We start from the raw sequence: 14,597 nt of genomic DNA on the forward strand, positions 1-14,597 counted from the left end.
ACGGAAAGGCAGTGCCTCGCCGTTGTCTGGGCAGTAAAGCACTTCAGATGCTACCTTTACGGCCGCAAATTCAAGCTAGTCACAGACTGCCATCCCCTGAAATGGGTGATGAGTGTCAGGGACCCTATCTCGCGACTCGCTAGATGGAATCTACACCTGCAGGAATACTGCTTTGAAGTTGAGCACAAGTCAGGAAAGACACATCTGAATGCTGATGCACTCAGCCGCACAGCTGCCGTGGCAGCTATAGATGAGTTTGTCCCCGTAGTCGACCCCGCCGAATTACGCACAGAGCAGTGCAAAGATCCTGACCTGAAGCGAATAATCGAAAGCTTAGAGGGCGCACCGTCTCACCCCGAACAGCTAGGCTATTTCATTGGCAAAGACGGCACCCTGTGTCGGCGCACGAGGCCAACCAGGAAAGGGAGACCAGAGAAAACTGCTTGGGAGAGAGTCGTCATACCTCGGTCGTGGACAGAAAGGGTTCTTCGCGCGTTTCACGATGCGCCATGCGCCGGTCATTTTGGCGTAGCGAAGACACGCAGGCGTGTGGAGCGTTTGTACTTTTGGAGTGGCATGCGACAGGATGTTAGAGACTACTGTGCAAAGTGTCATTACTGTCTCGAAAGAAAAACACCCAAGGGACGAAGACCAGCTCCAATTCAGCCGTTCTCTGAGGTTTCGGCTCCCTTCGAGCGGACAGGTATGGACATAATGGGCCCATTGCCCACGACCGCTTCCGGAAACAAGTACATTTTAGTATTTGTCGATCACCTTTCAAAATACGCGGAAGCGGTAGCACTGCCAGATCAGAAGGCAGACACGGTTGTAAGAGCATTTGTCGAACAGATCGTGCTCCGACATGGACCCCCGAGGCAACTCTTGACAGATCGGGGAACGAACTTCGTGTCGCAGCTAATGAGGAGAGTTTGCGAGCTGCTTAAGATCGCTAAGAAGCAGACAACACCGTACCATCCGGCTTGCAACGGCGCGGTGGAGCGACTGAACCAAACCGTGGCCGGGTTCCTGTCGCATTTTGTTTCGCGCGACCAGCGGGACTGGGACTTGTGGCTCCCGTATGCAATGTTTGCCTACAATTCCGCAGCACACGAGAGCACGGGCGAATCGCCATTCTTTCTTCTCTACGGCCGAGACCCGGACCAGCCTAGTGAAGTGCCAGAGGGCCCCCGTCGTGTCCCATACGCTTCACTGGACGACTATAAGGTTGAGCTAGAATCGCGCTTGCAAGTGGCGAGGGACATCGCAAAGGAGGCCTTAAAGAAAGCGGCGAAGCGCAGGAAGGAGGTGCACGATCGCAGTGCTAGAGACGCGCCGTTTAATGTGGGGGACAGCGTGTACATTGAAAACTGCCAAAGGCAGATTGGGCTAGCTCGTAAGTTCCAGACGAAGTGGAGAGGACCGTGCGAGGTTGTCGAGAAGCTTTCTCCGGTAAACTTCAGAGTCCGAGACGTGAACCGGCGCTTGATAAGGATACACGCAAATCGCCTCAAGTCGGCACCGGTTCAGTATTCACGAAATGAGGAAAGGGAAAGCGCGGATTTTGATGGGGACAGAAGTGAAGCGGAGCGCGCAGATAGTTCGCAAGAAACGCCCTCTCCTGCATTTGTTCGGCAGGCGCCAGAAGTGACGGCCGGAATGCCACCGGATTTACTTCATGCATTGCTAGAAGAAGAAGCGCGCGAGGCTGCCGCGCAGATAACGCCAGGAGAGGCTCCTTCCACGAGCCCTCGCGAGTCTCAAAGCAGACAAAGGGTCACAGACTTACTTGGTATGACTCATGAAGGCCGATATCCGCTGCGAAATCGGAAATCTAAGTCGGACTAATGGCGTAAACAGAGCGGAGTTGTGAACTGGTTAGAATTGTGTAATGCCGCAGCTCATAACATTGCTATGTGCTTATGTGTTAAGATATCGGAGTTGGTAGTTAAACATTTCTGTCATTAAGTAACACCTTCACAGGAGAGCATGTGGAGCGCATGCAGAACCTGCCCTACTTCCTTTCGTTATCTATATTTTTGTCTGTGCCGTGATTGTGCTAGAAGTGGGAGCTCCTTTGTAACTGTGGTAAATTTATTTCGTCCAGTTTGGACTAGAAATGAGAGGCTTGTGTGCTGAGTTTCATGTTCATCTGTAAAGGAAGATCAGTGCTGCCCCTGGAGACGCCAGTTATGACAGCTGAGGCATATGGTGTTGTGCAGTGGTGTTGAGTGCAGCGAAAAGTGTTTTGTCGGACGCACTGTGCGAGGCGATTCAGAAAGACAAGGGGAGCTGCAGGGACTCAAATGTTCGGAGAACATTCTTCTGGAGGGTGAGCGAGTGTGACGTTCCTTGTGTGTGCTACGAGGTTCCGCGTTCGACGGCGCGGCGTAGACGGAGACCCAGATGACAGCGGCATCATCAATTACCCAGCCATGCTCTTTGAGAGTGACGACCAGAACGAAGGGGTTTAAGCCCAACCGGATCCCCTTTCCATAGTGTCGGCACGAGTCGAACGCCGCCGCCGCCGCCGCCGCGGGGAAACGGGCTTTATCCTCCCCAATTACCGTGGCCGTTCCGGGGGGCCTCGTTTCGGCGGGCCTGGCCCCGTGGCAAGACGGTGGGCACCATCAATCAACCCTCCCGAGCACATCCCAGGACAAGGGACCACTTTCCCGGCCTTTTAGTGACCTCGCGTTCCGGCCTTGAGGGGCGAGTGTCATTTGATGGAGAACGGAGGCCGGTGACCCGCGGGAACTGTCAGCGGGCCAGAGCGCACCTTACCTTGAGGAGCGAGTGTCATTTGATGGAGAACGGAGGCCGGTGACCCGCGGGAACTGTCAGCGGGCCAGAGCGCGCCTTACCACAGCCGACGCTATGCGCTACCTCGAAGACAACCTTCTTTCCCTCGGACTCAACACGTGAGGGGGGCGAGACCATAAGTGCGGTGGTGTGTTTGTGCGCTCAAGTGAAAGCCCTAGCCCCCTCCTTCCCCTCCGGCGTGGGCGTCCTCACCCTAGGGAGTGTGGGGAGAAGAGGATATAAAAATTGACAAGCAGTACGGAAGAAGGACGCTCAGGACGACATCGTTCGCCAAGAGGGCCTTCAGCGCCGAAGCCCGACGGCGTGCAGCTTCTGCCAGCAACCGCTCGAGCTCAACTCCGGAGCCCCTCCATCGTCCCCATGAAGTCGTCGGCACGTAAGCTCGGACGCCCCAGCCTCTGAATCTTAATCATGTATAATTATTGAATATATCTGTTTGCTTAAACTGAGCCATACGGTGTCTCTTTGCCGCTCCGTCCCGTGTGGACCTGCGCATTATGGGGGTCATCACACGTTGCTTGCGCAACTCGTCGAAACTCTGGCAAAGGGTATACACCGAGGTAACGGTGGTGGGACTCTTCGCTAACAGCAGCTGAAAAGCATCGTCATCGATACCCTTCATGATGTGTTTTATCTTGTCAGCCTCGGACATAGCCGGATCAACACGCTTGCAGAGGTCTACTACGTCTTCAATGTAGCTGGTGAAAGTCTCACCCGTGTGCTGAGCTCGGACGCGCAGGCTTTGCTCAGCGCGCAGTTCCCGCACTGCAGGACGGCCGAAAACCTCCGCAAGGGTGCTCTTTAGAACGGCCCAAGTGGGAATGTCGGCCTCGTGGTTGCGGAACCAGAGGTTCGCGACATCGCTGAGGTAGAAGATGACGTTGGTAAGCTTGACGCGGTCGTCCCAGTTGTTGTGGCGGCTCACCCGTTCGTACGATTCCAGCCAATCTTCCACGTCCTGGTCGCTATGGCCGCTGAAGACAGCGAGGTCGCGCTGCCGGACGGCACCGGAGCAGATGACTGGCTGCGACGTGGCGGCGGGCTGTTGGCTGGCCTTGGTAGTGGACATCGGGATGGTGCGGCTGCGAAGGTCCACGGTGATGGTGAAAAGGGGAACACAGCAACCTCCACCAAATGTAGAGCGGTTTATTGGCACGATGGAAGCGCCGGCTGCGAAGACCTTGGCACAGGCAATCTACGAGGCAGAGAGCCGAGAGACCAGACACAAGCGGCAGTGTTCCATCCAGCACGAGCATTTCGTCGTCGTTGGCTTCGGGGCTGGTTTTCATCTTCTTCATTCCAATATATATATATATATATATATATATATATATATATATATATATATATATATATATATATATATATATATATATATATATATATATATATTAAGGAACGTTTCGACCGCGGTGCGGTCTTCTTCAGGACTGCAGTGGTCTCGCGTCAAATGGACGTTTTAAGCTTGTGAGCTGCAGAGGAGGGCAAAAGGAGTGTAACAAGCAAATAGCAACAACAGTTCAAAAAATTGAACAAAAAGTAAAAAAAATAAAGTTAGGGGTGCGGGGAGCAGACAGAGACAAAATTAAGGGAGGAAGCAAAAAATAGAAAAAAAAGAAAAAAAAAGATAGTAAGGAAGGATGGGGTAAAAAAAAAGGAGATGGCGAAACGAGAGAAAGGGAGAGGAAGACGGTCCGGGGGACATGGGCAGCGCGGCAACCACAGGCGTACGAAAGCAAAACGTGCAAACAAGACACAAACAAAATGCACAAACACAAAGATGGGCGCCACTGCAGATGCGTGGCCAAAGAGGCGCCGCTGCGCAAATGACACTGCAGCGACGAACAGGCCAAACCAGGCGCCTTTTGGGGGTCTCACTAATTTCCGGTGAGCCGAGGGCTAGAACGTTAAGGAAGGAGTGGGCTACGTTAACGAGCACATGTGTAAGAACTTACTCAGGGGGTCTGGGTTTCACTGAACGGTGCACCCCTCTCCCTGGGCGGGTAGTTGAACCTACTTCGTCGGGAATACTTGTTTGTAGGGGCGGAGGGCTGGGCTAGCTGTGTACAAAGATTTCAAATTGTCGGAAAAAAGTAAGGAAAGAACGTCAAAGCTTATCAATACTGCACGAGGCAGGATAGTGTAAGTAAGGAGGGGTATGATTGCCTGGGATATACACTAGGAGTTATAAAGGGTATATCAGAGTTAGCCAATTAACGAGAGGTGTAGTATTATTTTGTTTGGAGGTCGTGAATAAAAGAAAGGATACCAGGCTTTTCGTTAAGATATTCTTGAATAATATTAAACTTGTGGATAAAATAGAATTCACGTTGTTCACGTTCTCGCCTGTTTTTGAAGCCCCTTTGAATAATTGTTACTTTTAGTTGGTCAAATCGGTGTCCTTCTGAGTTTACATGCTTGGATACGGGAAAATTGGGGAGAGACGGTGTGTGCGCGGTTAAATCGAATGCGGAATGCAGTGTTTGTCTGTTCTATGTATTGCTGGTTACACACAGTGCATTCAAGAAGGTAAATAATGTTTGATGAGTCGCAGTCAAACTTGCCGTTGATTGAATGCTGGAAAACTGACCTCGTACTAGTTGCGGAACACGTAGTCTTCATGTGCTTGCAAACTTTGCAGCGACCTTTACCACGGGGCTGGCATCCATATTTTGGGGTTTTGCGTTCCTTGGAGTGGACTAGATGGTTCTGAATGTTTTTGGCACGCCTGTAAATCACGCGGGGTGCGCATGTAAATGTTTTCGATAGTCGTTGACATTGCTGGAGAATATTAAAGTGCTTATTAAGAAATCTGTTTATGTTCGGTGCGTTACTGTTAAATGTGAAAATAAGGTTTGTAGTGTAATCATTTCGGTTATCTCTTCGGTGCCCCTGGAGTATTTGACTACGGTTCAGATTTGAAGCTCTGCTTATGGCGTCATCAATAAAAGAACGTGGATAGCGCTGCGTTAAGAGCACGTAAACATTTTTTAATGCTTTTTCATACGTATATGTAAACATTTTTTTTTTGCTTGAAGTGCGTTTGTCGTGTAGTGCCATTTCAGAGGCGCTTGGGCCCAGTCAAGCTGCTTTTTAGCAGCTTTTAGCCCTTGCATCTCTCTAGGATGTAACTTGCATTTTGTAAAAATGAAATGAAATTGCATTTGGAAGAGAAAGACAAGGTTTCATTTTGCAGTGTAACCTTGCGTCTCTAGGATGAACAGAGAACGTTGCCTCACACTGCTTGAGCCTGTCGTTTGACCCCTCGTCTCTAGGAAACTATTTGCGGGATCTTTCCTCTGCTTCAGGAGGGGTGGGGGAGGGGAAGGAGGGTTGATGGCCTCCCCTTTGTCGGGTTCGCCGCGACACGCGACGCACGACTGACAAGACGACGAAAGAAAGCGGGCAAAGCTGCCTTTCCGAAAGTAACCGTGACTTGCAGGTGCCTGTAGCTGTGTTTGGATTCCAGGGAAGTAGCAGCCGACCTCCTAATAATCCTCGCCCATTCCCGCGGGGCTCCGCGTGCCATGTCGCCATGTGCGGTGAAAAGAGCAGTGTGCAGAGTTTAAATGAAACAAGTATGAAGCTATACAATGAAGCCAATTACAGACAGCTAGAGGAATTTCAAGAGCATGCTGTGTGATGCTAGTTATCTCAGTGAAAACTAATGCAGCCAACTATTATTTCGTTTTTTTTTTGACCCAACAGACATGAAAGGTCTGAAGATGAATTAGTACCAAACACATCGGTGCATCAGTTGTGATGCCTGAAAAAAGTTGTACCAACATATAAATGCCCATATCATGATAATCAGGAATACTGAAGAATTAAGGAAAATTAAAACATTTTTTTTGTTCGGGCTCACACACCTGCTACAAACATCTTTATACGTAGCAAGTTAAATGACTATGTAGGAAGCTTTTTGGGTAAAAAGTACAGTATGGCAGAAAGGAGTCTTTAGGAAATGCACTGTGTAGAAATAGCCATACCAATTCCATGTCATCGTTCGATAAATTAACAAATACCGTGCAAAGAAGCTTGCTGCATAGTATAGTTGCAAGTTACTGGTTGCAGACCGCTCTGCAGTCACTGGACTGTGATTGTGTATGCACTGCATGACTGCGCGTGGATTGCAGAGCAGTTAGCCAACACAGAGATGCTTGTTCTTATCGTTTACCACACATATAAACAACATCAATGAAACAGGATGCTATGTGTAAGTTTTTGACATGTTCCTTTTTGGCAGCCTCTAAAAATGTTTCCGCATAAATGAGCTAGCTTGGTTTGCAGAGATATAACCACAGGACTGCTGTAACTTGCCACATTTTCAAATTGTGTGAAAATTATTGCATGTGAGGGGTCACAACTATATCCTGTTTCTTGAAGGTCCCGTTGCTTCGTTGGCAATGCTTTGTCAGCTATGACCAGCTTTCCGCATTCATGTGCACAGGGTATGCCCATTACGTGCATGCCTTTCCACCTAGTAATGGCTTACATTGCAAACAGACAAAAAAAAACACACAGAGCACAAGTACAGATGTTGTTGTTGTTGTTAGCCTATCAAAAGATGGCACATACCCACACTGGGGGATCGGCCAAGAATCGGGTGGCTATTCACCTGAACGCAGTTAACAAAAAGGAAAAGCACGTGGGAGCATAACACCGGTGAATTTTTCGTCATGAACCGAAAAGGGATGAGTGTTTTGGTTTCAGAATTTTAAGAATAATAATAAAGAGAGTGATTAAATATTAATGATTTAGTCAAAATGTAATAATTGATAGAAAAGAAAAGGTTGAAACACTTAGCAAGGCAGTCGAAGTACAGATAGTGTTTGTAGCCCACACTCTTCTTCTTCTTCTTCACCTCAGTAAATATGGCAGATACACACGCGGGGGATTGGCCAAGGTACAGTGCAGATTTGCCAATGAAGTATTTGCACGGGGGAAAAAAAAGACGTGAGGCGGCGGCGTAGAAGACTGAATCAAGATAAAGATAGGAAAATTCAATTAAATTTCAGAAATATGAATTACCAGGAATAGAATCAAGCATTTTGTACATGATACAGAATTTTGTATACAGCTGACAAGGTAACCGATCAGTCGCACTTATGTAATCATAAAGGTAGCCACAAACACTGCTTAACGCGAATACCTTGGCGCTCGCACCTTACGAGAGAAGAACTGTAAGAGACAGAGGGAGTCCTAGCCTCGAAAGAGGGACCTCCAAATACTGCTTTCCTTGAACAACCGCCGGCAAGAGAGGAGAAAATGGTCTAATGTTTCAACTTGCCCACATGAGACACAAAGGTTTGTCGCAGGGAACCCGTATCTGCGTAAGTACAAATTTAAGTGAGGGATTCTGCATCGCAGAAGCGTCATTGACACCTCAAAACGGCTTGATTTACACCACCAGACATCACATGGGTACTTTAAGTGGTGAAATCCACGGTATCGAGCAACGGATCACTCAAGCTGGTTGAAATATGTTGGAACCACTGGAAACGTGAAGTTTCCAACAGAATGAGGTGAGGGACGGGATAGATTACAGGAGCGCTGAGAGCTGACCTTGCCAATAAATCAGCCACCTCGTTAAAATAGACTCCCGAATGCCTGCAGGTACCCGGACAAAGCGGATCTCACGCACTGTGCACGGAACAAAAAACCTAAGCGGCCGATTCAATAAAGATTTTCCGGAGTTTTGGAGAGAGCCTAAAACTGAAAGGCAGTCTGCAAGAATAAGAACCCGTGCTGCATGTCTGGGAATTTTGAGAAGAACCAAACCAATAGCCAAAAACTCTACGAAGAATATAGAAGTATAATCAGGGATACGAACGGAATAGCTCCAAGCCAGACCCTGCGAATATATCCCAATCGCTGCCTTCTCACAGCTGCCGGAGGCATCAGTGGAGAGAACAGTATGATGAGGAAAATTGTGTAGGTGTTCAGAAAGAAGACCATTTAGGATATTTGCGGGCATATGTTTCCCATGGGACGGGTAAATATGGTCGTATAATAGAAGACTGGGTCAGCCTGCGTATCAGCAACTCGCTGCAAGGAGATCAGATCAACCTGAAGCGGAGCTTGCGTGAACCTAACTTGCGGAAGCTGATAGCGAGGCCAATGTTGCTGTTGTTGATAGCCTATCAAAAGATGGCACATACCCACACTGGGCGATTGGCCAAGAATCCGGTGGCTATTAATCTGTACTCAATTAACAAAAAAAAAAACCACGCGGGAACGCAACACTGGCGGATGTGCTGAATTTCAGGAACAGACCGTGCAACAAGTAACAAAAGTATTCCTAAATCAGATTTTACATTGCATAATGAACCATGACTGTACCAAAGCAATGAGACATAAGTGAAGCATTTCATTCCTTTCGTGACAGAAATGAGTTATGAGGTTTGTTGGGACAATTAAAAAAGTGATTTTTGATGGCAGCTAGTACGGGTCATTTCAAGTTATAGCTCAAGATTACAATCACATCTGATATAGAAGACACTCATGCTATGAAAGCAAGATAATTTTTTCCTTTTTTATGAGAAATGCACAGGCAGTTTCAAGGCTTGCTTCACAATTTAATTTCTGACGTATACACAAAGGCATGCCTATAAATTATTCGTGCGTTACACCAGAACCAACACTACTTAAGTTGGTAAATCATGTTCATTACCTGGGTGTCATTAATAGCAGACATATACTAATGCTGCTAATCCTATAGAAGAACAAACAGCAGTGTTATGAAGACGTTAAGTAATACGTGATACCGTTGTGTCCATCAGGTAATGAACTGTGCGGCAGTTTCAGTTTCTCTTCTCTTATTGTCAGTTTCAGTTCTCTTACTTTCAGTTTCTCTTCTTCAGAGTTTCAGTTTCAGTCACATGCATGTTGCTTGACACCACGTATACGTGGCGCAGGAAAAGTAGAGAGGGGGCGGGGGGGGGGGGGGGGCGGAAACTTGGCGTCAGCATGACATCGTTCGCTCCGGTGTGTCGTTCGATCTTGCATCTACAATACAACAACGTGCCGACGAGGTAAACCTTTGCTATGAGTTTCACGGGATCTTACGCCCCCTCGTACATTCCTGGGAACCCCGGGCCAGCCACCAATACCATGGAACCAGTGGAAGGCACTGTTTTCTACTTACTTAGAGGCGTCTGGCGCCTGAGTTTGCTGCATCCCGGCGCAAAGCTATGCTCCTGCATTCGCGCGGCGTCGAAGGTCAGCGCCGTTCCGGAACGCCTTCCACCACGAGCGCAATTTTAAAACGAAGGAGGCCTCAATTAAGTGAAGTTACGAAAGGCGAAGATGAAATCTAAAGTCTGACGAAAACTCGTCTGGTCGGGTAGAAGATTCATGTATGAAGAAAAGGGGAACGCCCACCAAAGGTTGTTTAAAACGAAGACGTTTCGGCTTCCATACGGAAGCCTTGATCACTGGGCGGAAAGCCCAAAGCACAAAGCTTAAGTACGTCGCAGTAATCGCCCCAAGCATCTTGCGTACGTAGGCGGGAGATTGCCTGCGTTGTGGTTAAGGGTTTTGTCTGTGGTTTGGATTATCAGGGATTCCAGATAACGACGTGACAGCCAATTCTTTTCTCTTGCGATGACTGATGCTTCTTCCCAAGCTACATTGTGCGTCGCGGCTTCCACGTGTTCCGCAAGTGCATTAGATGCAATCTTTTTGTTCCTGACGTCGTTCTTGTGGTCCCTCAATCGCCTTTCGAAATTCCCGCTCTCGCCGATATAGCAGTAGTCGCAGCCTGCGCAGGGAATCTTATAGATGACGCCACGAAACTTCTCTTTCCTTATCTTGTCTTTGGCGGCCACCAGCTCATGCCTCAGCTTGCACGCAGAACGTGAGTGACGTGCACACCGTGAGTGCGCAGAACGCGAGCCAAAGACTCGCTCACGCCCGGCACATATGGGATAGCGGCTCGGGCTCGGCAAGGAGGACCAACTGGTTCTGATGGGCGTGAAGACCGTTGAAGAACAGAATCCACGAAGTGCTTGGGGTAGCCGCATTCACTCAATTCTCGGCGCACTTGGCGTAGGTCAGCAGCCCGATCTTCTGGCCTTGGGCAGATGTTTTTGGCACGTCGGACGAGGGAAGCAACGACGGAGCGTTTGTGGCAAACCGGGTGGACAGAATTAAAATGAAGGTACCGGTCTGTGTGGGTTTCTTTTCTATAAACTTTGAAAGAAAGGCGGTTTCCACGGCGTTCCACCAAAACGTCCACAAAAGGAAGACGGCGTGCAGCCTCCTCCTCTACAGTGAATTGAATGGAATCTTCCATGCTATTGATGTGATCGGTGAAAGGACCTAACGCATTCTGTTTCATAATACAGAAACAATCGTCGACGTAACGCACAAAAACCTTTGGGCGCGGTTCAAAGGTAGCCAGTGCGCGAGCTTCTATTGCTTCCATGGTAAGGTTTGCGGTTGTCACCGATATAGATGCGCTTATAGCAGTGCCATGAACTTGTCTATAGACTGTACCCCGGAAAACAAAATAAGTGTTCTCAAGGCAGAACTGCAACAGCTTCAGAAGATCCGATGCTTCGATGGGGGTTCTTTCACACAATCCGTCGTCATTCTGCAGCGCTGAGCGGCACACCTCCACAGCCAGATCCACGGGTACGCTGGTGAACAGCGATTTCACATCAAAGGACATCATGACCTCGTCGTCCTCCACCGTGACATCACGTACTTTTTCAATAAAATCGAAAGAGTCACGTATGAAAGTCGAGCCCTTTCCAACGAGTGGCGCAAGAACCTTGTGTAAGTAGCCCGACAAGCGGTATAAGGGCGACCGCGTAAAGTCAACTATTGGTCGCATCGGGACGTTTGGCTTATGGATCTTCGGGAGACCATACAAGGCGGGAGCTGACCCATTGTGGCAGAGGAGCTTGAAATAAAGTGACTTGTGGTCCGGTGAAACAAATCGGAAGACGTCAGTCAAAAGAATCTGCAAGTTTCTTTCTACCTTGAGCGTATAGGGTCCCGCTTCAGTGACAAGTACGTGCTGTCGTCCTGCAGAAGGCCAGTCATTTTCTCAACGTAGTCGTTGCTGTCCAAGATGACGGTAGCGTTGCCTTTGTCAGCGGGAAGTATAATTTCTTGGACTTCTCAGTTCGAGTGGAGAAGGGTAGCTTAATCACCAGTGTCTATAGAAAGCCCACGGATAGACAACAGTACCTTCATTACAAGAGCTGCCACCCACGCCACTGCAAAACTTCAATTCCATATTCCCAAGCCATCAGATTCAAACGAATCTGCTCACGACCAGAAGACTTCAAAGAAAATTCTAACCGTATGCGGGAGGTTCTGAGGGACCAATGCTATCCGCGGCCTCTATTTTCAATGGTGCCATTAGGAAAGCGGAAGCAAAAAGACGTAACGAAATGTTTGGGGATCCCCCATCAGCAGCCGCAACTGACACCGCTCTAATCTCGTCTTAACCTTCGCAAGCAACCTTCCTAATGTCAACAAAATTCTAAAAAAAATATTTCAACATAATCGAACAAAACGATAGGCTGTCAAAAATTTTTCCAACAGTTCCACACGTTACCTACAGGCTACCAAAAAAACATACATGATTATGTAGCTCACTCTACTGTCTATAAGGGAAAGCCTGTTGGTTGCCTACCTTGCAGGAAGAATCAATGTCAAGTTTGCCAGCATATACGGACAACAACACTAGCTCAAAATACACACTCTAACTTCAAACACTTCATCCGTGAAATTGAATTGTAACAGTAGTAACGTGGTATGCTCGAGTGTGGCGATTGTCAGATGCAATACATTGGCCAAACCGAGAATTCCTTCCGAATTAGATTCGACAAACACCGCGCGAACACCAGATCTCTTCCTCTCCTCCCCCGTCGAAAATCTTTCCCAGGAAGGTCACGAGTTTCACAAACTAAAAGTTACGCTGCTACAGAGCGGCTTCCAAAATACCCGTGAGCGTGAGCAACGAGAATCATACTTTATATATCAGTTTAATACTGTGCAGGCCGGTATGAATGAAAACCCTGGCACTCTCTCCACACTTCAGAGATCATAGTCCTAGCCCTACTGAAATTCACAGCACCCCGACTGCACCGCCTGCGGTCATGCCAATTTACGTGCTTGCTTCCACATGCCGGCCTCTCCTCCCCCTGCCATTCTTTCTTGCTCATGACCAGAGAAAACAGTTCTGAGAGCAAAGCATATTGCCTATTCCCCCCCTCTACTTTCTATATTCTTATATATTTTATTTTTCTTTATTTCTTTTTTCCTACTTTGCAGATAGTAGAGCGCGATGCTCCATATAGGACAGTAACCCATTGCAATAACGGACACTTGGGCGATTTCGTGCCTTCGTTCCCCATTTTCTATCTTTACTGTCCTCTCTCTCTCAGTTTCTAGGAGGGAGCCCTCTTTTTGTCTCCGCGACGGAACGCGGGGCGGAGGCGCCCTTCTGACGCGAGGCAGCGCGGAGACATTTGCGCTTTGCGGCGCCCGGCTGCGGGATCGGGTTTCTGCGGTGCGTTTGGCCGGCCGCACCGCCGCCGTAACTCACATTTTAACTGTTAACAGCCGCACCCGCGGGGAGCGCATCGCGCTCTGAGGCATATGCGCGCAGTGTTGTTTTCAGTTTCTTTGTTCTTTTCTTGCTGTTTTCTTGTTTATGATATTTTCTTTCCTCGTGTTCGAACCTCTCGCTTCCGCCGAAGGAAGCTTCCCCCCATTATAATTCTTGGCGCCCCCCCCCCCCTATTTTTCTTGCGGACAATTCACCCCTCTCCGCCCCCACTGTCTCTAACCTCTGCTTTCCATTCCCCCCCACCTCCCTTTTTTTTTTCGTCTGTTCCTTTGACAACCCTACTCCTTCCCCTGAGTCGAAGAGAGGAGTCCGGTCCCTCGCTGTTTGTCTCTTGTGTGATCTGTTTGTTTGCTCGAAGGAGAGCGTTTTTTCAAAGGAGAAAGAGAATAAAGAGAAAAAGAAATCCGCGCTGTCGCCCCCTGTCCACCGAGCAGCCGTGGGGAGCGGGCAGAAAAAAAAAAGAGAAATGAGAAAAGGAAAACGAGGAGCAGGAGGGGAGAATAGGCGCCCTCAAGGCAGAGCGGCGTCTAGTCCAGAAACAGACGGTGGCGGATTCGCGGAACAGATAAGGATTATAGATGCATGTACTCGCGTGCCGCTGGCCAAAACGAGTAAACAAGTAAACAGAATCAAACGCAGACAGGGCAGACTTCCCTGGAGCCTCTTCGGCAGGAATGGTCAATACGGAATCAGCGGCGCAGTTAGCTTAACTAGAGACACGTGCAAGATGCGCTTCTTTTTTATCCCGCGCGCGTTGGAGAAACGTGGGGAATTCCAAGAAAAACCTAAAGGAAATGTGTCTAACCCCAACCGGACATGACGTCATTAAAAGTCACGTGACCACGACGTCACGTCACAATTTTTAAAACCAATCAGCGTTTACAGCCTACCGACCCGCAAACGCTTGTTCACCCTCACCTAGCTTCAAAGAGGAGGGAGTTCCGTTAGGATTTCGTACGGGTCGGTTGGTTCCGGTCGGAATCCCCGCTGGATAACGGTCCCTCTCGCCCACTCTCCGACCCCTCGCGTCAACAGTCGCGAAGAACCCACTCCGCCATGGGGCTGCTTCCCTTTACATAGTCTTTCTTTTTTCTTCTTTTCTCTTTTTTCTCCCCCCCCCCCCCCCCCGTCTTAAACAGACGATGGAGGCGCCTAAACAAAGCCCCCAAACACCCGCTCCAAGCTCGCC

This window comes from Amblyomma americanum, chromosome 7, assembly GCF_052857255.1.
Source record: "Amblyomma americanum isolate KBUSLIRL-KWMA chromosome 7, ASM5285725v1, whole genome shotgun sequence".
Taxonomy (NCBI): Eukaryota; Metazoa; Arthropoda; class Arachnida; order Ixodida; family Ixodidae; genus Amblyomma; species Amblyomma americanum.